The 25276-nt window shown below is 44.3% G+C and overlaps 1 long non-coding RNA gene across 3 annotated transcripts in view; it reads right to left on the bottom strand.

The window, feature by feature from the left end:
- Positions 1-24870, bottom strand: part of LOC103692584 (uncharacterized) — a 44659-nt gene extending 19789 nt beyond the window's left edge. The window contains exons 1-2 of one of the 3 annotated variants that reach the window (XR_010065136.1): positions 20680-24870; positions 17771-20166 (exon numbers count right to left, since the gene is read on the bottom strand). This is a non-coding gene — a long non-coding RNA (uncharacterized LOC103692584). The other 2 variants (XR_010065137.1, XR_005502903.2) reach the window with 2 other exon arrangements.
- Between the last annotated feature and the right edge of the window lie 406 nt (positions 24871-25276).

The following is a 25276-nucleotide window of genomic DNA, read 5'->3' as shown; positions in this document are numbered from 1 at the left end:
GAGAGAAAGGCTCCCCCCCCAGTACTACTCCCTCAACAGAGGCTGTGAAGGCCTCAGCCCAGTCTACCACATGCCCCCTCTATCAGCACAACAAACTGTGGTCTTTTCAGGAGGGTATGTGTGTGTTCCAAGAGTACACACAAAGCAGTAGCCGCCTGTTTCCTGAGAATGTAAGGACACTCAGGACAGTGCACACATTACAGGTGTCTGTGCCCTTGGCCCCACCCTCAAAAAGATCTTTAACATTTCAAAATATCCTGTAAAATGTCAACAGGCCCATTTCCCCCCTTCAATGAGTAGTTCTTGGCTTTGTGAAAAGGCTATAGCTGAAAGGTTAACAGTCTTTGATCAGAGGGAACAGAAATCATCATTTTTCGTTGTGTGCCTCTATACAAAGAAAAAGCAGAGAAGAGGAAAATGTCAGGAACAGCTGGCCCTGTTTACAGAGAACTTCAAGCTGGATGCCACACACATCTGTATAATTAAAACATTATGTCCTCAGGCATGCATGTCTGTATCCTTGGTCTGTCCAAACACCCGGGAAAGAGTAAAAAAAAAAATAAAAAAAAAAAAAGAGCACATGGGTGTCCACAGACACTAGCTAGACACAGGAGGCATTCCAAACTGGTTCTACCATGTTTCTGTGTTTCAGTCAACATTTATTAGTGATTCAAAGCTCTTCTTGAGTGAATTTGTTTTCCTGATTTAAGCCACTTCTGTTCCTCTGGAAGTTCCTCTTACTCTGAGGAAGGATGGAATGTGCCATGCATTGCTGCTGAGAGGGTAACATGGTAGGAACACTTTAGAAACCCCCAGAAGTTTCTTAAGACATTAAACATATATGTGCTCCATTAGTCAGGAATGCCCCTCCCTGGGCTCTCAGACATGTTTCATTTGTAATAAAAACAAAGCAACTCAAACATCTATTTTCAGGAGAAACACGTGGAATACGGAAAATTACCCAAGAACAATAAAAAGGGTGATGCTGGCCAATCACATATCACTTGTAACACTACTGAGCAGACAGCAACACAGCCATCTTCCATTGCATGACAAGCAGAAGTGCAGGATCACTGGGGCAGTCCAGTCTGCTGAAAGGAATACAAGAAGAAACAGGGTGGGGAGAGAGGAGAAGGAAAGAAGAGAGAAGTAAAACTAGAGAAAGGTGAGGACAGGTCATCTCCTATGATGCAGTCCAGCTACGCAGTGGGCTATCAGTCAGGTGCAAAGGCACAGAGTCCTGAGCCATGCTGCAGCTAGAATGCACCTTGACAGCGTGTGTAACTGCAGTCTCTGTGCCTGGGATTATCTGATGGTAGGACCAAGCAAGTTCTGAACCAAGTGAGGAACAGCCCAGCCCATCTCTCCACTTTCTGACTTCTAGTCTTGTGGCTGGGACAAACACTTGACAGAAGCAACTTGCAGAGGAAGGCCTCACACTGACTCGAGTCTTAGAGGATAAAGTGCATCATGGTGAGGGAAGCCTAACAGAGTGGCTCGGTAAGGGACCACAGGAGTCAGCAGATGACATGTCTCACATCTTAGTGGATCAGGAGTTCTGCAGCTCCCATCTGCATCAGTGATGCCCTGTATAATGTGTGCTGAGAAGAAGGATGAGAAATGGCCAAGTATTCACGGTGTGAGATGGAGAGAGGGAGGTCTTATGTCTTAAGGACCATAAATATACCTGGCTTCCAACCAAAACCTAAGTCTGACTGCCCAAGCACGAAACCAGCTGTACACATGAGCACGAGGAACTGGGTGCTACAATTCCAATGTCAGAAAAGTCTATTCTATTTCAAGCAGTCAAACAGGGTTAGGGAGACCTCTGTGAACCGTTACTGCTGCACAAGCATAAGAGCCTGACTTCAGGTGTGCAGCAGCCATGTAAAGGCCGGATGTGGTGGTGCTCGGCTGTAAATCTAGCACTGGGTATGTGTTACCTGGCTTACAACCACCTGCACTCCAGTTCAAGGAGATCTGGTGCCCTCTTCTGGCACTGCATTCGAGTAATGCACTTGCGTATGAGCAGCCAAAACAGACACAAAAGTGCAAATAAATAAATATATTTTTTAAAGTAGAGAACAACTGAAGACACATGGTGTTGCCCTCTACCCATGACATGTATGCAGATGTCTTCAGAATTACTGAGCCACAGGATCTCAAAAGTTTACCAACATAACTACAGGTTCACAGAGTTGTAAGAAGCAACATAAGAGGTTTCTTGTGCTTTGCTCAGTTTCCTCCAAAAGTCACATTATGGCAAGACATAGTCTATCATCACAATAAAAATACTGAAATTCACACAACCATACACTGGGTTTAGACTTCCGCTGTTTTACCTTCGTTCATTGGAGAATGTTTGCTCATCCATACTTTTGTCAAATGTGTCATGTGACCCCACCACAGTCCAGGCAAAGAACAGTTACATCACTATACTGGCCCCTTCTCCTCACCTCCGATTAACACACATACTTCTCTCTACCTCTCCTAGGTCTCCATTCACTACCCACCTCAGACCCCAAATGACCACTAATTTGCTTTTTGCCTCCATAGTGAGGTAATTCCAACAAAGTAATACTTGTGGCATCGTACTGCTTGAAGTGTTTAACACTGTCTGAGTCCATTCACCCCAACTGTGAAGCCATCTCTCCCAATGGAGTGCACCAAGTGATTGTTACAGTTCATTCCATTGTCTGGGACATATGCGTTCATTCCAGTACCAGGCAATTTCAAATAAAGCTGTTATGAAAATTCATGAATAAGAAGCCTGGTGAGGCAGAGAGCTACCATATAAAAGGAATCAGAGAATAAGAAGACACACAAACCATCTTCTTACTTCAACTTCCCCACTATGCCTGGTTCAAAACAAAATCACTATAGCTCTGTGCTTGTGAATGGAAAATTTGGTATTTATCTGTTCTTCCTTCCATTGAACTGAAAAACACCTACCCTCTTGCATGTCCTAGGGATATAACAGTAAATAAAACAGACCAAAAAGCCTGTTTGTGTATGAGTCATATATTCAACTGGACTTAATAGATAGTATTCTGTAACTATACATTTTAAAAACTTGGTCAAAACCAAGCATCCTGACACATTCCTAGGCTACACAGCAAAACAAAACATGGGAGGAGGAATGTAGCTCAGTCAGTAAAGTGTTCCCTGTCTCCCTCTCTCCATCTCTGTTTGTCTCTGTCTCTGTCTCTGTGTCTTTCTGTCTCTGTCTTTGTCTCTCTATCTTTGTTTCTCTATCTTTGTCTCTATCTTTCTCCCTCTCTAGCTCTCTCTTTCTCGTGTGTGTGTGTGTGTGTGTGTGTGTGTGTGTGTGTGTGTGTGTGTGTGTGCATGCGTGTATAGACTAGAGACTACGGGTCATCCATCATCATAAGCTGTTCATGTTATACATACACACACAAAACTTTAGAAAGTAGTTAAGAGTGTTGCTGCTAATTTCAGATATATGAAAAAAAATCTTAAGTTTTCTCAGGCAACAATATTCATGAGTTAGAGAAATGGAGGAGGAGGAAAAGATCCTATTCATAACAGGAATCTATACTATACAATGCTTGGCAACAGCCCTGTGAGAAATGAAAATGAATAAGATTATGAAAATAAACCCAAAGTTAAAAGAATCACATAGATCACATTTGAATGGGAAATATCAATAATGTAAAAGAAAATTACATCTTATAAGATTTTTTAAATTATGCATATAAGGGGCCGAGGGGTTAAATCTGTATTAGTGCAGTCCCTACAGAGAGGGCCATAGATACTCTGGACCTGGAGCTGTGGTGGTTGTAAGTGACCTGACTGGGGTGCTGGCAACTGATTTCCAGCATCTGCATGGCTGCTTATATCTGTAACTCCAGTGCCAGGGGATCGAACACCTTCCTGACCTCTGAAGGCGCAAAGCACCACATGATACACATCCATGCATGTAGGAAAAATATTTCTAGTGATTAAATAGTAAAAAATAAATCTAAAACAATATTTTAAAGCCCAAGGTAGGCCAGGCATAGTGGGGCAGGCCTCCAGTGGCAGCACTATAAACCCTAAGGCGGAGGGTTGAGATTTCATGGCAGACTGAGCTACACAGGAAGATCTTCTCTAAAAAATAAAAAATCAATGGCAGTGGGGAGGAAACCTAATAGCATTTAAAACTTTGAAAATTTTATTCTCAGCTGTACGTGGCAGAAACTTGCAGGCAAATAGATCTCAAAAACAAAGCATAATTTTAGAAAGATGAGGTTGGAGCTGTGCATAGAGCTCAGAAGCATTTGGCTAGTAAGCGACTATGCTAGGTTCAATCCCTTGTTTATATTATATTCTCTTGGTTTTGTTGTACTAGATTATAAACTGAGAGCAAAGAAGAATATTTTACCTCCTTGTCTGTTAACACAAAGTATATGACTTGATAAACAAAAGATACTGACTTTTTAAAATAAGTCAATAAAGAAATTATCAGTCCATTCATATACTACTTAAGATTAGGGCAAACAATGGGAATGACTTGGATAGATAGACAGACAGACAGACAGATCAATAGATAGATATTGTAATGATAATGAAAAAAATACCGCAAAGGAAACAGGAAAAAAGAGCATTGTGAGCAGGAACCAGGAGAAAATATACACAAGGAACTGAGCCAAAGGGTTGACCAGGCAATTCATTAAAGAAGAAACTATCTTAGACTACCCCGTAGTAATCAGAAGCATGTAAACTAAATATAATTACAAATAAATAATTATAATATAATTGTATAATAGATGTCTAAATCTTGTGGGTTTAGATCATGACAAAGTTGACAAGTGCTGACAAGGCCATTACACAATGGCTACTTTAGTACACTGCTGGTGGCCAAAACCAAAGACAGCCACTTCAGGAGACAGTCGGGTATCACTTCATAACAATAAAGTGATAAACACTGTGCACAACAGAAACCACTCTCCTGAGTATAATTTTGCCAAAAGAAGTACCAAACTTTTTGGTCTTACAACCCTAGATGGTAAAACACTTGAAGACCTTCATGTGCTTTTTAAATATGGTTTCTGACTATTGATATTTATCATATGAAAGGTTAAAATAGATTTTAAGGCATAAGACAGAGTGCATCTTCCACTAGCCATCAAAGTACATTTTTTAAAAACTTTTGTTATAAAAGATTTTCAAATTAAAGAACAAACAAACAACAACAAAACCAAAAATAAAATAAAAGTCATCATGCACTGAGACTGGCGAGACCTAACATCTACCCATCTCAGTGACTTGCTATACAGTTAGGACAGCCAAAGCTCACCAGAGTCCAGGGTAGGTCTGAGATGAGTGGAGCTGACACCAACCCACAAAGATGGCCCCTGACCTCACTTCTTCCAACACATCTGTACTAAGGCAGCAAGGAAAACAGAAAACCTTGGTGTTTGAGTATATTGAAATCAAGAGAGGGAACTATTAAAAAAAAAAAAAAGAAAAACAACAACAACAACAAAAACACATCTGCACATCTGCAAGCTGTCTGAAACCTTTATCCTTGCATTTCAGAGCAGAAGCAGGAGGGGCTTATAAGTTCAAGACTAGCCTAACATACACACAGAGATCCTGTCTCTGAAAAACTCTACCAAGTTCTAGGCTGTGTCTTGGCAGTAGTAGAGCACCTGCGTGATATGTACAAGGCTCTCCTCCTTCCCAGCCCTAGAACCACACGCATATAGAGATATCTCAAGAGTCATGCGATAGACATCTTTGTCAATATCACTGGTGCTCCACCAGTAGAAATCTACTGCTTGGCACACACTGGGCGCTCTCTGCAGTCGTCTTCAGGTTGCAAGGCAAGTGAGCAGGGTGCTGTACCTGCTGGGTAAAGGCAAGAGATTATATGCCAAACATCTTACACCACACAGGACAGCACCCACATTTCCCTTGCTTACAAGATATCTACTATCAATCAACCAACATTCCTTTTCCTGTTATTGCCCCACCACTACTCCCTGGAACCCTGTATATGCTAGACAGGTTTCTCACACTATGCTACCCCAACCCACATACAACTTCCAGGCTAAAATTCAAAGGCCTGGTGCTAAGGAACTGCTCTGCTGTCTGCATCTAGAAACAGGCAAACCTAAGTAACTTTTCTCTGTCATAAACAAGGGACCCCAGGTTGCCCCAGCTCCTGATCTAGACTTCTGAAGACCGATGCTCTGCCAATTCCACTAACGGAGCTGTCCCACTGGACATTGTACTCTCTGTATGAAGCTCCAACCACAGAGAAAATTCTAGAAAAATCTTTGGATCCACCTAGCTCACGCCCAACCCCAATGGAGAGGGAACGTGACAACCGACAATTGACAGACACATCATGGCCTCATTCAAAGGGCTAGAAATAAAGAGATGTGCAGGTCACCAAATACCTCTAATGGTCATTGCTACTCAAAGAACTAAAGGGACCAGCTTCATGCTAGAGGTATACAGTCACTGCCACTGGGAAGACTGGGGAGAACTTTAGGGGTGCAGCATTTCAGCAGGACCCTACAACTCCATGAGTTTGTGCCTGTTGAGAAACTGGGGCTAAAATTCATTGGACACTCCTCCACTTTCATGGTGGAATATGTACCATGACCAATGGGACTTACAATGTGTAGAGTTCAATGAAAGCAACACTGTGTGACTGTGAAGGCCACAAAGGGCAGATATGCAGATGTATGGAAAAGTGGAGTCAAGGTTTCATATACCAGCGGGTAGCCTCTAATTGGCTGTGTGGTTGAGGCTAGCCTTGAAGTCCTGGTTCTCCTGCCTCCACCCCCTGAGTGTTGAGATTACAGACATTCACCAGAAATCCAATGGTGATCTTATATATACCTATTTTAGAACAACAAATCCTTAGTCACTGGACCTCTGAGAAGGCTACTGGGAGAGCTGAGTCTAGAATAAACAAAGGTTCAGGAGCCTCTGAGCCAGGCTTTTTGGGAACCCAAGAGCAGCAGAGGAACAACATTAAAAATGTACAAAGTGACAGTAGACATAAAGTTGGAAAAGCCAAACCATCAGGTAGGAAGCACAACTGGAGACAGGAAAGTCAGTGTGTCTAGAAAGTCTACTCTCAGAACCCAGTGAAGCTTCTGGCTTCAGGCCCCTCTGAGCAGCCTTTTCGTTGTCATCTCACACTGTGACCCTTCAACACCATTTCTCACGCTGTGGAGACCCCCAACCATAACTTTATTTTTGTTGCTACCCACCAATATCCATTCAAATGGCTTCTGTACACTTGATACAGGTACCTGGTGTCTGTCTTGTACTGAAAAATGAAGACATGGCCTATACCACCAAAGAAGGGACTGAAAACTTATCAAACGTCTCAAGAATGAGGTTCTAGATCTGTGGAGGACTAGCTAACAAAATGGTGACCCCAGTACCACTGAGGGAAAGAAAATTCTCTCTGTCCTCATGATGCCCAATTCCCAGGACTGATGAAGGCACTCAAGGAGCTTGAAGCCAATCCCACACTCTTTCTAGGGCACATGTATAAACCTTGATACCCCCAAATCAGTGCACAAGTTCCTGTTTGGAACCCAGCCTGTCCACTCAGTATAATTAGCACCGGGGTCATTGTGCTCTTACCCACAATTATGTACACCTTATTCTGGTTGGCTGTTTGCTGAGGGGAGTCTAGCCCCAAATTCAAGATCCTCCTGACTCAGGTCCTGGAGCACTGAGATTAAAAGGCTTGTGTCACCATGTAGGGTATAATTAGGAGAGCATTTTTTTTCTATTGGACATGATGTGGTATTTTGGATTCCTTTCCTTTCCGTAGGCTAGTGTTGTTCAGGTACAACCCATTACTGAGGTCCAGGAACAAGAATAAAGGGACACTGGGGCAGAGCTCCCTGGACCCTGCTACAGAAAAATTAGGTCCCTACCTTTAAAGCAAAGATACTTCTGGTTCAGTATTCTTAGGTCAAACGAAACAAAACAAAAAGGTCACAGAGTGGCGTTCTTATCTGGTTGAACCCTGCTATTCTTTCTGACCTGTAGCCACAGTCCCCTCACTTGGAAGTGAGGATATCTAACCTAAACAGTTGTAGTGTTGATTCAAAACAAGATGCATGTCAGACATGGTGGCACATAAGTGTAACTCCAAGTCTCAGGTGGGAGAGGCAAGAGAATCAGGAATCTAAGCCTAGGTCTCAGGAAGCAGAGGCAGGAGGATCAAGAGTTCAAGGCCAGCTTTGAACACATAGCAAATTTGAGACTCTATCTTTTAAAAAAAGAAAGCAAGCAAAGAAGGATGGAAGGCATACGATGGGCACAAAATACACCCAGGGAGTAGTACTTGATCTAAGATGGACACATTCCTGGACCAGAGACATCTTTTGCGATTATGAGTCATTATATGGACTGATTGAATGGGTTTAGAGAACTCATTTTCAGAAAGCGACAGAAAGTTAGAAGTGGGGCAGCCTCCAGGTCTAAATGAATTATGCCGCATGTTTTTAGATGGTGACTGTGGAGTCACAGAAGCCTGGGAGCAAACCCTAGCTGCCAATTATTCACTGTATGACTTCACCTCTACCAGCTTCCCCCATCTCTCTCACTTCAAAGCAGGAAAACCTAAGGGCATTCACAGTCTAGTTTCAAAACCTCCATGCTATAAGATGCAATTATCTACCATGCACAGGGCTTTGCGTTTCAACTCAGCAAAGCAAAAACAATTGACATTTACAGTCTCAGGCATCTCCTGCAGTGTTTTGGACACAAACCTCAAGGATAAGGTGTGCTACTGGATACTTTTCTCTACAAAAGGACACTAGACAATAAAAATTTTATGCCCAAAGGGAGACTAAAATCATGAGCCACTCTTTATCCCTGTCATTGTTTGCTTTCTTCCCTCCTTAGCAGTCCATGACATAGATCTGACATTTATGCTGGGTTTCTTCCTCTACCACATTGTCATCGCAGAGATACAAGTGTTGGCTGTCTTCACCCTCTGTAGCATCAGTTCTTAGAACCCAGAACCCAGACTGGCCATCTCTCTGTAGCTCACTGAAAGATTCTTGTACCAACACCAACAGAATTGCCTTAAGAAAACCATTTCTGCATTCATTCATTCATTCATTCATTCATTCATTTATCATAATGACCTGGGCAAGGAGTTCTCTTTCCCAGTGTTCCTTATATGTGACATAAACCTTGCTAGAAGTCAGTGCTAAGGCCAAGTTTGGTTTGCCTAAGCCTATGTTTCTCACTAGTTGGGTTTGCCTTCATTTTTAGAAAGCTCAAAGCATAATGCTGCTTTGAATCAACTACAATTGCAGTGTTTTCTTGAAGCCATTTTTCCCCTCCTGATGTGGAGACCGGACATAATAAATGAAAGAAGACTCTGCTGGTGCATGCTTAATATGCTATTCTGAATCACCGATTGTATTTATCATAAGAAGACACTACTCAGACTTGAATGTGCCTGCAAATTCCTGGGGATCTGATTACTATGCTAAATAGATCATTGAATCTGACAGAGTAACTCAGGAGCTACTGCATTTCGAACCTTACACCCCAGGTGATGACACTTAGGCCTGGTCTATAAATTGAGTTGCACAAGGTGAAAGAAACGTGTTCCCTTGATTCAGCACAATTTCTGTGTCCACCTCCTCCACAAAATATGACCAGAGTCTCTAGAAGTGTAGGGACAGACACCAAAAGCACATAAGATGCTGTTAAGAAGTACAAGTCACCCCCACCCTAATTTCCCTTTGTCTCTCTACTAACCCTCTGAGTTCCCGATGAAAGTGGCCAGAGAGTCTCCTGGGAAGCTCTCCAGATGCTTTTGCTGCAGGTGGCCTCAAGGCCAATTTTCAAAATGACTGCTTTTTCCAAGGTTTTTCCCAAGGTACACTGCTGGGGACAGCTGTTATCACTAATACTTGGCTAGGATTTTATCATCCTAGTGTTTTCATACCAGCCCTAAGAAGGTCCCATCCCTCATCTTCAATTCAGAGTTGGTTCAGTTCCAGTAAATCTTAGACCCTCACCCCTAGGCCCAGAGGAGCCAGGTCTCCCTATTCCTACCCCAACGCCACACCTCAGGCCAGTCAGGTAGAGACAAAGTCGCTCATGCACAGAACGACCCCCAGGCACCAGGGCAGGGTCCCCGGGTGCCCCAGCCCTCACCTTACCTGTCTGGACCAGGATGGCCAAGGAGAAAACGAGGTAAAGGAGGAGAGCAGTGAGCTAGCCACCATGGCTGGGAGCAAGTACAGGGCCCCAGAGGAGGACAGCTATCCCAGGAGGGCCTGAGAGGTGTGCGGGGAGGAAGGGCCGGAGAGGAGGAGCCTATCACAGCTGCAGGACCCCACCAACAGCTAGAACCACTTGAGCAGCTTGGCCGCAGTCTGGGGGTGGGACATGGGGGGCGGAGGCGGGGCTAACAGACACCCTTGGGTCGCCTGATCCGGATTGGGTGGTGTGTCTACTTGTTGCCCACAGTACCCTCCCCATCCTGCGTCACTATGGGAATGTCAGAAGCAGCCTGCGAGTATCAGAAGCCAGGGGGTGAGAAACAGCAGTGGAGAAGGTGCTCAGAAATGGCCACCTGTGATACCACCACACCCTGGCCCAGAGCTTTCGACCTGGCCGCACCTTCCTCCTCTACTTCAGTTCTCCCAGCTGCGAGGACCCCAGCACCTTAGCAGCGCTTTCTACTCCAGGTTGAAAGCTGCAACAAAATCCCTGCCTCAGACTAAAAGAACTGGTCTGTTTGTGTAGCTGCTGGGAACCAGGTGGAAGCTGAGTGTCTCGCGCTATCGTCTCGCCAGCAAGAACACTCACGGACACATGAATCCTTCTGTAGCAAAATGTTTATGGTATCTTAAAGAGAGGGGACTCGGGGCGCCATCATGGCGCGGCTTATATACACCCTAGCGCGGCACATCCACTCCTGATTGGTCGCTTACCCATGATCTCATAGGCACGCCCCGGAGTCGGCAAAGACCTGGCAGGAAGACACTCTTGCACATGTGCACACAGTTAACTTCCTGAAAGGAAGTCGGGCTGGCATGGCGGAAGCCAGCGCCATCTTGTAATGGCAAATGTTATCTCGGCTTTCCACGTGGGGTGCAGTGGAAGCCAGCGCCATCATGTGGTGACGAATGTTATTGTGGCTCTCTACAGCTGAGGATCAGGGCAGGCAACAGGGAGGGTGAGCTCAGTCCAGAGTAAAAGCTGTAGGGAACAGTTCCCGAGGCTTGAGTTAGGGATGGCCTTAGTGAAGGGAAAGTTCACAGCTGCTCAATCTACTGAGACTAACAAATGCGCTGCAGCCTTTCCCCAACAATCTCTCTCTCTTTGCAAATGGGGTCTACCTCCCTGGCGGTGAGAATGCAGATACTCTCTGCTGTGACAACCAAAAACCTACTGCAGCCTGGAATTGAAAGCTCCCAATATGAGCAGGGCTGCAGGACAAAGAAACACTGCTCAGGGTGGCAGCATGGAACCTGTCTATACTACCATGCTGCATAAGCTGACCTGGGGCCACTTCAGAGCACCTCTCCTATTCCTATGCCTATGGGGCCTATACAACACATATACATATGCACAGGCAGGCAGGCAGGCAGGCATGCACAGACACACACACAAACACAGACACAGACACACACACACACACACACACACACACACACACACACACACCCTAATGAAAACAATACTAAAAAGAAGAGAAATTTTCTGAGCCTTTAACAAAATCCTAATTCCCTGACTCAGCAAACCAAATCCTATATGCTTAAAGGGGAAGTTAAAATTTATTGAGAAGGGTGCTCTCTGTTCAGAAAATAAGGTTCAAACAGCATCTGTGTTCAAACTACACTGCGGGGGAACTCAAGTCCATCCACTACCAGAAGCCACGCATTTCCTACCTTGAGCTGGTACTACAGCTCAGCCCCATGTCAACAGCTGCCCAGAGTAAGCCCACAGCTGCTGGATAAACCTCCGGGAGAACAGTGTTTCCTCTGAACATAAATAATAACAATTACGTGTTTCTATGGTTCACACAGCTCACCAAACATTCTTTCTTAAGGGCTAGGCTTTCCCACACATGAACGTGTACACATGAACACACATAAATTTTTTTAAATAAAATTTAAAAGTATTTTTCTCCTCTAAGACTTAAAAGCTTCCAGTTGGACAATCTCCCCCTGAATGTCTTTTTCATAAACATTCTAGCATTTAGATGTCAGCATTGACTACATTTGGCAGCTGATTAAATAGCACAGATCATGTCCCTCCTGGGTTATGCTGTTACCCTCAGTTCCCAGTGACTGGCTCCATTTCAGGCCTTTCTGAGCTCTTAAACAGCCACGCACAACCTTTGACACCGTGACACATTATCATCTCCAAAGTTCATGCTTCAAGGACCATGACCGATTGCAAAAGAAAACTCTCTGAAGGTTTTAGGTCAGTTTACAGTTTTGTGCTGGGCCATAGCCCGCTCCTCAGGTTTCAGACAACTGTACATACAACCACTTTCCAATAACTGTGTGCTCTTCCTGGGCCAGGAAAATACAACCCGCAACAAAAGGCCACTCAAAAACACATCTGTAACACAAAATCCCTTTGAGGAAATTTTTGATTCGTGCCTTTAAATCTCTTTAGATAGAAAGAACTCACACTGAATATTATAGGAGATTGTTAGACGAATTTGAAAGTTCTAGAACGTTGAAAAGAAATCCATGCCTTTGGCTTTAAAAAAAAACAAATGCTCATCAAACTTCATCAAGCAGAAAAGGAGCCAGGAGGCAAAAGCTTTTTAATGAGACTTTCTGTTTTCAGTTTCTCTGTTTTCCAGCCCAGCTGTTCACCCCACCATCCTCCAGTTTGCTATGTTTTAAATCCTCTAAAGATTAGTAATGATGGTCTTAATTGTCTTCTGAGGAATAGACTAATGCAGACACTCAAAACATAACATACACTAACAACAAATCCTGGCGATACGTTTATAAATGAAAATCAGAGACTTGAGGGTGAAATAAGTTGCCTTAGCATGGCCAAGATTCAAACTTGACAACAACGGTCCTACCCTAACTATTACTCTATACTCTGTTAAACACAAAGTGTTTTCTTCCCTCCTGAACTATTTCTCTAAACAACTCCTGAACCTGCAGAAAATGTCCCAGCAGAACCAGAAGGTCCTCTCTGCTAGGTTAATGTTTTTGTCAATACACGGACAGAAAAACTGTGAAGTTGAAATGCTGTGGAGAGAGGTGTGACCTCTGACACGTCCTCCTGGCAGAGATCATTGAGCAGGGAGAGCGGGAGATAGGTGTAGGGGAGGATGAATCTAGGACCAGTTTCCCAGTCCATCAGGATGGATGAAAAGTTGTTCCCTCTGGGCATTCCCCTGCCTTCTTCCTGCTACCTTTAGTGCTAGTGAGTCACAGAACCAGGTTAAGGTGGTTCAGGGGAGGTGAAGGCCACAGCTGTGGGGACAAGAACCAGAACTAATAGCAGACACAGGTGTCTATACCATGTTCTCTCCCTAAGGCTCTTCAGCATGTTTGCCTAAGCCTGCACAGCTAACTACCACAGTCAAAGCTAAATGGCTATACCCTCCATCCTGCAATGCCTATGAAGCCTCGAAATAGCTCACCTTCTCTGAACTTGCAACCCGAAATTTTTCATTACACTTGGGAGGAGAGCTGGCTGTATAATCCAGGCTGGCCTACAATTCTCTATATGGCCCAGGCTACTCTTGAACCTAGAAAATCTTTCTGTCTCAGTCTGCCCCAGCCTGTCCCAGCCTGCCCGGACAGGAATGGGCCCAGGTGAATGACCATGTCTAGTTTGTCAACTCTGCTATATTTTCTTTAAACAAAACCTCAAATGCCCAGTTTTTCAATGCACTTGCCTTGAGCTTTAGAACTCACGTGGTCATCCAGTCCTACCACATACCTCCCTCCACTCAGGGGTGGCATGTACCAGACTCGGGGTAATTAGGAAGGATTTCTCCTTCCAAAGGAGCGAGGGGAACATCTGGCTGTGAAAGCATTGACCGTGCCTCTGGATAGGACTGGGTGTTTCTGTTCCCAAGGTCTTTCCTGCCTGGAGTTAGGAAAGCTGCATCTGCCTGTGGAGGAGCTGGGGTTCTGGTGCCCACTGGATCCAAAAGCAATGCTACGTCCTTGAAATCCAGGACCCCTACATCTCCCACAGGTGGCCCCTGTTTGATTTGATGGACCAAAGAAGCCGATTCTGTTTCCCGGTAGGATGGCCAGTTACCAGGTGCTGGGTGTGGCAAAGGAGAAGCGTGATCAGAATCTGGAGACGTGGTGCCAATATCCACAAAGCTCGAATTAGCCTTTGATTTGAAAGACACATCAATACATCCATTCTCCTGTGGCCTTCTAGGGCCTCCCCTGGTTCAATTGGTGGGTATTCTACATCCTCTCCATTCTCATTGTGATAATTGCAACTGTCCTCAGTACAGATCTCCAGGGCTGCAGCATGGTTGGAGGAGTGCTCCAGCACTGAGGAACAGGCTGTGGAATGGTCACCTCTGACCGTGGCTGGCCAGACATTGTCCAGCGCCAGCCTGCTGCTGATGTGAAAAGCCCACGCCCCAGGAATCCCCAGGTTGCTTAGTCTAAGAACAGAGGAAGGAGTGGATTGTAACCAGTCCATTCATCCTCCTTCAGAATTCATATTGAAATCAAAAGATTTTAACGATCAAAGCCAAACTTTCCATGCTATGTCAAACAGAAGCAAAGCATCTAAGTAACTGAGATAAATACCATACAGGAACTTTGTTAAAAGCTGCCTTTTGTCTGGCATTGTGTATGGAACACTAAGCCATCAGGTTATATGTCTGCTCCAGAAGCCCAAATCAAATATTCTGTCAAAATCCTGGCTGTCTTGAGAGCAAACATGGAATGCAAGAATATTTTATGCTTTCTCGACATGAATGAAAATTTAAATCGGACTCAAGCTTACTTAAGCTTAAAATTCCTAAAACACTTAAATAGTACTGATTTCTACAAGCCGTGCCTACACAAGTGCTTATCAGTCTTCACTGTGCTCTGCAAGATAGGGGTGGTAGCTGTGCTAGATCTTAGTGAGGAAAAAGTTGGTTTTGAGGGGTTAGCTAATCTTCAGATCATACAGCCCAAAGTTGGCAAAGCCACGGCAAGAATTTCATGCTAAGAAGAAACTTTGTCTTCCAAACATCTCTGTGTACTCTGATTCACATAGACTAATGTATTAATGACAGAGAATGATAGATCTATCAGTACTTTTTAATGACCAAGTCTAAAACAATTTTTGAGCAAAAGTTCAACATGGGTAAGATACAAATGTATTAATCAAAATGAGGCTCAGTATTTGGGAACAGATCTTCATTTTCTCCGTAGAGTAGACCATGAACCCCTGTTAGTTCCCAAGAATCTCTTTTCTCAGAGGAATTTCACCAGATAGACCCAGCTATCCTGAACCTCGAGATCTTCTGCTGGGATGTGGCACTACTCTTGCCAGCTTAGTCACCTACTATCTCAGTGTCAATGGTACGCTTGCTGTGAAGAGGACAGCCATGTGTAGGATGATTCCTAACGCTAAGAGAAAGCTCGGGTTAGGAAGGCTCTGGAAGGCTGTAGGAACACCCATTCAGAGCCTGCCCCACATGTGGCCCATATATATACACCAACCAAACTAGATAAGATGGATGAAACAAAGAAGTGCAGGCTGACAGGAACTGGATGTAGATCTCTCCTGAGAGACACAGCCAGAATATGGCAAATGCATAGGTGAATGCCAGCAGCAAACCACTGAACCGAGAATGGGACCACCCCATTGAAGAAATCAGAGAAAGGACTGATAGAGCTTGAAGGGGCTTGAGACCCCCTATGAGCAACAATGCCAACCAACCAGAGCTTCAGGTGACTAAGTCACTACCCAAAGACTGACCCTGGGCTCCAACTGCATAGGTAACATTGAAGAGCCTAGTAAGGGCACCAGTGGAAGGGGAAGCCCTTCATCCTGCCAAGACTGAACCTCCAGTGAATGTGATTGTTGGGGGGAGGGTGGTAATGGGGGGAGGATGGGGAGGGGAACACCCATATAGAGTGGGAGGGGAAAGGTGTTAGGGGGATGTTGGCCTGGAAACCAGGAAAGGTAATAACAATTGAAATGTAAATAAACAATACCCAATTTAATAAAGATGGAGAAAAAAAATGACTCTGGAAACTGGGACCTAGCCAATGATATCAATCCTGTGTTTGCACGAAATACCAAACCTCAAATTATCCCAGACTATGTAATTTCCTCAAAAGTCAACAATCAAGAATAAGAGGGAATGGCTAAAAAGAAGTATTAAGATCCACTGAATCATATAACGAGATCTTTGTTCACTGGGGCAAGTATTCATCATTCTAGTCTACGTTTCTACTGCAATAATGAAGAGAGTTGAGGTTTTCTTCAGTTCTCTATCTCTCTCTCATTCTGTGCACTGTCCACTAGCCACTACCTGTACCCAAGTGTATTCACGATACTCTGCTGTACTGGCTGGATTTCGTCACCATGATACAGACCTGAGAAGAGATTGCCTCAATCACACATGCCTGAAGGCAAGTCTGGGGGAGGGGCGCTTTCTTGGTTAATGATTGGTGGGAGGAAGAGCAGTTCACTATGGGTGATACCACCCTAGGGTACCATCTCTGGTTGTGTAAGAAATCAGGCTGAGTAAGACAGAGGAACCAAGCCAATAATAATGTTCCTCCATGGCTTCTGCTCCAGTTCCTACCTCCTTCTAGGTTCCTGTCTTGCTTTAGTTCCTGCCTTGGCTCCCCTAATGCACTGTGTGACCCAGGACAGTAAACCAAATAAACCCTCTCCTCCCCAGTCAGGTCAGTGTTCGTCCCCTCTGTGATTTGTTATATTCAATTGCTAAGGTTTCTCTTCATTTTTTGAGACACAGCCTCATGTAGCTGATGATAACCTTGAGCTTCTCTTCCTCCTGCCTGCACCTCCCAAACACTGGGATACCAGGTGTGATACTAAACCCTGTTTGTGTGGCACCAAGGTCAAAACTCTGGGCTTTGTGTCTGTAAGGCCATGTCTACCAGCAGAGCTTCAACTCTTGCCCTCAGTTGGTGCTTATAGAAATTAGGGTTGCAAATAAAACACACCACAGAAGACAAAACTCCAGGCTGAAAAAATGACTTAGCAGGGAAAGCCACTTACCTACAAGAGCTTAGAGCTATACCCAGAATCCACGTGGTAGGGGGAGAGCACAAACTCTGACAACCTGGATTCCAACCCAGACACCTCCCCGACAGCTGTGTCCAACCCCCAACTCCCACACAGTAAGGTAATTATAAAAACTGAAACCAATCAGTAAGAAGAGACCCTGGAGCCCCAGCCCATCCCACAGCAGGGTATTGCAGCTGGGAAACCTCTGGAGTTTGGAAGTGGACAGCTTCAAAGCTTCAAAGAGAAGGAAAATACAAATCATGCAAGCGTGGAGCTAAATAAATGCCTTCTAATGAGACATAAATCAATATCCTGGCGTTTGCCACAGTGCCTGGTGGGAATCTAAACAGTTAATTTACCCTCCACACTGAGGTCGTTTATGAATGCTCACAGATAGAATTTGTCTCCTAGAAAGAAAAACTGTATCACAAAACAGAACAGCCATGCTGGCCTGCCTGGGACTAATCCCTTCCCAGGAACTACTCTCTTCCCTACCTGAATATACATATGTTTCAGAAGAGGCCTGCAAACATGAATAATGTATTACCTCTGTTGGATGAAGAGATTCCAGGACTAGGAAAATGTTCTTCTCCTTGGAGGGGTACAGCAAAGCATCCAGAGGGAGCTAGGACCATGATCCTGAGCTACTTTAGTTTACAAATGTTGTCCTCAATGCTGGGCATGTGTGATGCAATATTTCAACCCTTAAGACAACGATACTGACAGAACCTGGAGGAAAGAAGACTAGGAGACATTGTTAAGTATGCAAACACTGAATGGGAGGCAAAGCCCACGCTGAAAGGGGAGGTAGCAGAGTTGTCACTCAGAGTAGTGGTAGGATAATTCTGACTTGCATTTTATGTTATTCCATGGTCTGTAGTTTGTCTCATTTTATTAAGCGTGAGGCACACCAAATTTGTCAATCACTCTGGTCATGTCTCACGCTGCTCCTTTCTGGCACACGCCTGTGTCTTAAAAATTGTAGTATTTCAAGCACTCAGCCCTCCTTCCAAGGGGCTCTAGGTACTACCTGGGGAGAGAGAGTCTTTAAGCTAGAGGGTAAGAGGTTAGAGGAGAAAGGGTAGAGGCCAACTGCTAAGTCTGTTCTAGAGTCTAGACTACACAGACTAGGGTGAGATGGAGACCTAGACCCGGTACGGATCACAGAACAGGAGGGCACACTTGTATGTAGAACCCTTGGAAATAAGGCTGAGTGCTTGAAATACTATGATTTTTAAAGGCAGAGCCCCTGGACACCAACAGAATCTGGGAAGGACCAAGAATGACAGAGTATTAGAATGAGAATTGGTACCTGCATAGCCATAAGAAGCTGCTGTGCGTGTGCGTGTGCATGTGTCTGTGCCTGTGTGTGTGGAAAAAGCATGTGAGGAGAAAGTTGTGTTTCCCTACTGGAGCCATAAAGGCCTTCATACATGTGCTCACACACACATGCATGCACATCCACGCACACGCACGCTCGCATGCACACACACATACACACACACACACACACACACACACACACACACACACACACACACAAACACTGTCATCCATTCACTCTGGTTCTTCACTGTCTCCTTTGATGCTTTCCAGAAATATCAAAATTGCAGGAGAGGGGCAGAGTGAGCTGTAACCGGAGTGACTGATAAAATGACCCAAAATACAAACAACCAGGTAACATGAAATCCAAGTAAGAAACACCCTATCTACTCTGCATAAGAGATCACCCCTGTATCCATACTTCAGAGCTGTATTGACTATGGCTCGGCCATTTGACTCTGACATAAGCACCTTTCATAATTTCGGTAAGACTATTGGTAAAACTGGGAAGATAATTATACTTACCACCTATAAGTTGAGAGGGTTTTAATTAAGATAATATCTGCAAGGGTTTTATCACAATGCTCTGCAGATAAAGTGATCGGTAAATTTTTGCTCTGTCACTCTCTCTGCCCACGATCTAGTTTGACTGAGAAGAAACTATGGAAAGCCACAAAGTAACTACTGTGGGCTAAGCTAGTATTGCAAAATACAAAGACAAAAGAGCCCACCTGAAGTCAATAGTCTCTTAGGAGCACCAACTGGACAGACACCTGCAGAATAGCCTATTGCAGCACTAGCGGAATAACCTACTGGGGAGACTAAGAAATGGATTTGTCTCTGGCAACTCTGTGGGTAAACCAGTCAGCATGATTTCTGGTGATGGTGCCAGGAGAAACCTGAGATGACTAAAAGCCTCATCTACCTACCTGCCCCCCATTATAGTACTCATAATTTAATCCTTAACAATACCTGTTTGAAAGACTGAATCATGATGCCTCCTCTCCAGAAATCATTAACCTGAAAAGGGTCCACTGAGGCAGTTAGTTATGACGGGATATTTTTATGTAGCCCCAAGAACAATGTTTTTCACAGCAAATCCCAGTAGTTCTGCAAAAACATATAATCACTGCTGGTTCTGGTTTCTCTGCCTGACAAATAGTGCAGGAAAAAGAAAGAATCTTTTAAATCTTGGACAGCCTGAAGCTCCGGAGTTCAAGCTTAGCTCTTGGTTTTCAACCAGCGCCTTTCTTAGAAGCCACCAAAGGTTATTATCAAATGGTTTCTGGCCACTAGAGATAGTGTCCCTCCTAAATGTCCTTCCAGTGCATAGCACAGTCACACACTCCACATTACTCCCTGGTAGAAATTCTTCACCGACTGCTCACTGTTAGTCAGGCTGAAATACAGGGCTTTTCTCTTCACGTCATCTGCTTCCCCTTGGCAGAATCCCACCTTAGCAGGAAACTGTAACTGGACACTATAGGATTCTTTGGGGTGAGTTCCAAAAACTGAAGACCATTGGCAGGATAGAGAAAGAGGACATAGGAATCACATTCATCGGATGCCAGAACGGCCTGGAAAGTGTTCAGCTGTGGACAAAAAGGAATTGCCGACACCCTTAAACAAAGAAATAAACAAAAGAAGAAAATCAGAACACAGGTAAGGAGTTCCAACAAGGGGGCAGAGGCCAGATCCTTTTTAGGATTTCCCCATGTTGGTTTTGAACATAATCTCCTTTAGAATCCCCTCTTCAAATTACAAATGTAATTTTGTAAACCATGTGTTATTTTTTTTAATCTTTTCTACCAATTTAGGTCAATAGGTTAAATGATGCATAAATGAAATACTGGTTTAAAATCTTTAGGATTGTAGGGAAGAGGATGAAGGAGAACTAACTAACACTAAGGATATTTGAAAAGGCCTTATGAAGGGCCAGAGAGATGGACAGTTAAGGGCACAGGCTGCTCTTCCAGAGGTCCTGGGTTCAATTCCCAGCACCTACTCGCCCATGGTAACTCACCCCTGCTTGTAACGTCAGTTCCAGGACTTCTGACAGCCTCACACAGACATACAAGTAGGTAAAACGTCCACGAACATTAAAATACAAAAGCCATATGAAAAGCTACTTACCAACTTACAACGAACGTTACAAGGTGGGTAATTCTCCTTCCATTGGCTACAAGTTCTCAAAAAGTCCACAGCTAGATGTAGGACACCTTGCTCTCAAGTTGTTGGTCGAGGATGTCACAGAGATGATACCAGAGTTGCCAATTCTCATTGCTCAGGGCTACCCCTCAGAATGTGATGGTAAGATCCTATAGCTGATGACACCACACAAGTAGGTCAAAGAACTTGAAGAAATCACACAGACCTGCCTGCACAGTACTTAGCAGGAAGCTTCCACCCCTGCTAGCTACCCTTTATGATGCTAGAAGATGCTATGCAGACTATTCTCACTCCACTGTGACTACTCAGGGCTACATAACAAAAGCCCTGGCAAGATGTACTCATGGGTGTGCCATAAATGGCAGGAATGTAATGAGGATCACCAATCATTTTCTGGGTGCATTTAAGGTCTGCACTACAAGAGGAAACTTTTGCCTGGCATTGTAAATCTGGTCAGGAAAACCATGGCAGACAGGCTCATAAGCCCTGGGAATGAACCATAACTACTATTTTCTTAAATGGATATACAGTAGCAAACTATACCAGTTACAAGCTCATAGATTAACACAGCTCTGGGTGGTCATTGGGGGAGGATCTTCATACAGTGGATGGTAGTTAATACACATTCATAACTAGTCCGAGTATTGAGAATGAACTCTCTGTGGAGAGCTCAGCCACAGAAGCTCCCACCGTATCAAGTTCCCTCAAGGCTCACGGAATATTGGAAAGAAAAGAGGTGGAAAGTGTTTAAGAGCCAAAGGTCGGAAGGAGTTGGATCAAAACAATGACATGTTCTCATGATATGGTCGTTGAACTCAAAAACTCAGTGCAGTTGGTGTCCAGCAGAAGAGCAAACCACTCAACATTCCAGCACGAATGTGGTAGGGCACTGAAGCCCCTGCCTGCAGCTTAGAAGATTCTGTCACTTGAGGACTGCTAGGGGAGGGTTTTCTTTAGGGGTATGGTCCCTCGTGAGTGGACCATGCTGCACTGGTGGCCCCTCACTCATGAGTAGGCTTCGCTGTATTCAAGGGATTATTAGAACAAATACAGGGGTGAAGTGGATATACTGAAATATACTGTATCAATGTATGAAATTCTCAACAAATAACATTAGAACAGTGCATTTAAAAGTGTTAAGGTTGTAAAGCTTCTCCAGTCCAAACTCTTTTGAGAGTTCTGGACAAGGAACAAAATTGACTTGCTCATTCCTATACCCTCAGTTTTTATTTTGTGTCTGAATGGCTTTCACATCCATATATCATATTAGCATTCATGCATGCACCCACCCATGCATCCAACCATCTATGCATCCATCCATCCATGCATCCATCAAGCCATGCATCCATCCATCTAGGCATCCATCTATCCATCCATGCATCCAACATCCATGCATCCATCCATCTATGCATCCATCTATCCATCCATCCATCTATGCATCCATCCAGCATGCATCCAGCCAGCCAGCCATGCATCCATCCATCCATCCACCCATGAATCCAACATCCGTGCATCCAGCAAGACATGCATCCATCCATCTATGCATCCACCCATTGCCTACTGCAGGCCACACTCAGTCAGGAAGCAGCTGATCAAAAGGCATCCTTACTGATTTCACAGCCAAACTCCCTTTCCTTTTCAATCTCTTTACAACACGAGTTATCTTGTCACATTGTAGATGAAGAAAGTGACCCAGGCGCTTGCTTAAGGTCGGGCAATTATTGATGATGGAAGCCAGCCAGACCCAACCGCTCATCCCCTGCAACAGACATTCAGCTGAACTCTACCAAACAAGCCATTCCAGGACACCTTCCAGGCTCAGCTCCACTAAGCCCTCTGCACAGTGTTTAAGGGTGCCCACTCCTACTAAGTGCTTTGATGCTGTGTCCATATTTCCCTGCACCAAGAAAATCCTAACCAGCAAGCACTGCCTCCTGGGGGTCAAGGACTGTGATTCCCTGCGGAACCCCTTCCATCCTTCGGCACCCACTATGTTGGTTTTCCAGTATGTATTTGGCTCCTGTTGGTTGTCTGGTTTGGCTTTGGCCTCCACTCACTAACCCATCTGAATATTAATTCATCGGGGTTGGGTACCCGCTAAACCACATTATGTTTGATGCTGCACTCAGGACAGAGCCAAAAAACTATGCCCCAAGAGCCTGAATTATAGGAGAGAGAAACAGCCAGGACTGGAATTTTAGGAGAGTGACTGGGGACAGGCATGGTGGCAGTGGCCACAGAAAAAGGAGAGTGTCCAGGACATCAGAGTGGGGTAGGGTAGCATCAGAGTGGCAGCCAATGAATGAAGATAAACACTGTGGGAGCCAAAGCAGACCTAGATGAGAGTTGGAGTCTGAATTAACACCAGGGTGACTGTGGAATTACTCCCTGATATTTCATTTACTGAGTTTCAAAGGGACCTTTTCTGCCATTACCACCTTCTTCCACCAAAGGATTAGTTAAGGGATGCTCCACTGTCTTAGACTCTGTAGTTGGCTTCTCTCACTAGATCATATATGCTTTACAATTTAATAGGGAACTGGGGAGACATTTCTCTTACAAATACTCGCTTTATAAAGAAGGTGGATGACAAGAAGGAAAAGAAATCACTTACTGGTATCATTACCTCTTCATTTTGTTAAACAAGACAAACTGACACAGCAAGAACCTCAAAACTGAATACAAGGAACGAATGTGTCCTTGTGTTTTTTTCTGCCTTGTTCTAGAACATCTCAAATGTTACTTTTACCTTTCTGACAAGTAATGCTAAAGTACAGCTTTGAGGTTTGGGTAATAAGACAAAGAAATGCAGATATTAATATGGTTTCAAAAAAAAAAAAACCTCTGTAGCTCCTCTGTATTCTCTAAATGGAAGAGTCTGCTTACCTTCCTTGTTTTTCAAAAAAAAAGTTCATGAATTCAGTCCCCACATTCTACATTTGTTGCAGCTGTAGTCCTCAAGTATGTCATCTGCGGGGCTTGACCCTCCCCAGAAAGGTCAAACCCTCTAAGTTTCCAACTCAGGTACACGAAGAACATGCGTCATCCATCATCAGTCAAGGTAGGGCCAGAGGCTGTGAAAGCTTTATTTCAGTCACAACAAAGTTCAAGTAGGAGATAAAAAGCCGAACTAATATTCCCATCCTTAAATAACCAACTGTGGAGGCTCCTGGTATGGTGGCCACAATCAACTTCACAAGATAAGGGAGAACCAAGGTCCTAAATTTACAGAAATTCCATATGATAAGGGCTGTCTACATGTGGAGATCAGAAGGCAGTGGGGAGGAGGTCTGGGAAGAAGTGAGGAGGCTGTGATGGGAGAACCCGACTTTTAACCTGGAGATCTGCACATGTAGTGCCTTATTTGCTCTATGTCTCTTCTGTGTCACCTTTTCTCGAAGCATTCACTTCAGATGGCAAGTTTTTAATTTCCTCATCCCCACTAAAAGAGGCAAATAACAGAGGAGAAAACAACAAAAACTTCCTTTTAATATAATTTATGATCCCAAAGTACATTCCGGAAGAGTTGAGCTGCTTGAAATCTGCCACATGGACCCTTTGTCAGGGCTACAGACTTCCACACAGAATCGCTAAGAGGCCACTTCATAGGCTTTGAAGAGCCCCTCCTTAGAGACACCCTCTGTCTGACTCTTTTCCAAAGGGAAAGGCCCTCACATTCCCAGAGACAAGTTTTCCAAGAGTCCTCCACAGCGGTTCTGAAGGTAAGCCCTCAGTTGCACTGCCAAAACCTGTACAAGAGTCATGGCCTCCCAACCTCCCCAAAGAGAAAGAGAGAGTGCCAGCTAGGAGAGGAGCTCTCCACAGGGTGGGGAGCAGTACAAAGAGGATCAGGTCAGAGTTGCCCAGCTGCAAGGTCTCCAGTTTCCTGTTCAGGCAGAAAACCAGAAGGCTTCTCAAACATACCATCCAACAAGGGTAAAACATCAACCAGCAGAATGACATCTTTACAACAAGGGATTTGTCTACTCAGCCTTACCAAAATGATAACAAAATAAGAAATGAGGTGATTCATTCCTGGGGGACAAAGTTCAATCCTCAGTCTTCTTTAAGGACACATTCTCTGGAGGTGTAAGGCCACTGATTCTGGCCTACGATGTTTGGTGTGAACACCAACCACCACTTTGTATGTTACTTTTTCCCATTCCCATGGGGACACTGATGTGCTTGGGGTATTCCAAATTCACCCCTGTACTGCAGAGTTAAGAGAATGCCTAATGCTTTCATGATGGCATAGTGTATCCTCCTTCATATGTAGTCTTCAAGGACACCTAAGCAGTTTTCTTCAACCCATTTTCATATATCTAGTTATTCTCTATCCTCGCTGTCTTCACTGACATGTTGTAAATTACACACGTACCATTTCTGTGGACTCTAGCTTCATAAATTAAAAGCTCCAGCTAAATCCAAAGTTCTTGATCAACAACTGTCACCTCTGCACCAACTCAACACCCACCATTCCATGTTAAAGCATCCAGGGAACAGCTGTGATGCATACTATTAGCTGTCAATATGACGCTATCTACAACCATCCAGGAAACAG

Source organism: Rattus norvegicus, chromosome 3 (assembly GCF_036323735.1).
Source record: "Rattus norvegicus strain BN/NHsdMcwi chromosome 3, GRCr8, whole genome shotgun sequence".
Lineage (NCBI taxonomy): Eukaryota > Metazoa > Chordata > Mammalia > Rodentia > Muridae > Rattus > Rattus norvegicus.
This window is presented reverse-complemented; position numbering and strand designations above follow the sequence as displayed.